Source organism: Formica exsecta, unplaced genomic scaffold (genome assembly GCF_003651465.1).
Source record: "Formica exsecta isolate Colony F162 unplaced genomic scaffold, ASM365146v1 scaffold113, whole genome shotgun sequence".
NCBI classification, from domain to species: Eukaryota; Metazoa; Arthropoda; class Insecta; order Hymenoptera; family Formicidae; genus Formica; species Formica exsecta.
In genome coordinates this window covers 230,612-231,876 of record NW_021848470.1, presented here as the reverse complement: position 1 = coordinate 231,876, position 1,265 = coordinate 230,612, and positions in this window count along the sequence as shown.

Genomic DNA, 1,265 nt, shown 5'->3' with positions numbered 1-1,265 from the left:
GGAAGCGAAGTATTCTAAACGGACGGTTCTTCCGAAGCTCGCTTTTTGCGCTGGAACAACGATTTTTGAGGTAGATGCTCAGCCTACTCAATTGACTGCTTTGTGAGATTTTTTTGATTTTTTTGGTATACAAATATATACATTATTTTGTAATTTACACAATACTCAAATCGTACTTCCAAGCTTGAAAATGAAGTATTATCGATCTCATCACATGTTTTTAAGTACAGCTGATCCATGATTGTGCCAGTAATATGATATTTGTAAATATCTAGTCGATATAAGATTTTTATACAAGATAAATTCTCGAGTTACATTCTGACTAGACTGTGTGCTGGTATAATTTCATACTCTCTTTTTCTTATTGTATTTGCAAAACAATCTAAACAGCTGCCTAGCAAAGAAAAAAATATCAATAATCATATAAATAATAATACAGAGAAAACAAAAGGTACACAGTGGGTTCCGCCCCCCTACGGGGGGGCTCCACTTCCAAAAGATATAACCTAACCCAAACCTATTTCTGATTTAAAACTGAAATTTGGTTTGGGTTAGGTTATATCTTCCTGAAGTGGAGCTCCCCCGTAGGGGGGGGGGGCAGAACCCAGTGCGTCCACGCACAATTGTGGGGTGGACTTCGCTTCGCGTTGTAAAGTATATGCGTGGACACAGTGGGTTCCGCCCCCCTACGGGGAGCTCCACTTCCGGAAGATATAACCTAACCCAAACCTATATCCCAGGGATGAATTATTACTAATAAAAATGCATCCCTCGGACATGGGTTGGATTTTCGCGTTTGGTTGGATTTTTGCGTTTCTCTTCGACTTGCGAGTTGCGAGTCCGACCTCCATTTTTAAGTTTCATATTCATGTTCAGGAGGTAAAAATGCATAAGAATTGGGTGTTCTTACCCATTATTTCATATAGATGGGTTTTCCGAAGGTTTACCCGCGTTTGACTGGATTTTTTCGTTTTTCTTCGATTTGCGAGTCCGACCGCCATTTTTAAGTTTCATATTCGTGTTCAGGAGGCAAAAATACATAAGAATTGAGTATTCTTACCCATTATTTCATATAGGTGGGCTTTCCGAAGGTTTATCATAATTTGTGGCAGATTATTATCTACGAAGCCGAAAATACTGATAACCAAAAAAATGCGAAGATCTTGAAAGACTTAGAAGACCAAAATAAAAAAAAAAAGCAGAGTTCTTCTAGAAAGTAATAAAGAATCAGAAGAATGCCAGCAAGATTTTCCGCACTCAATAAG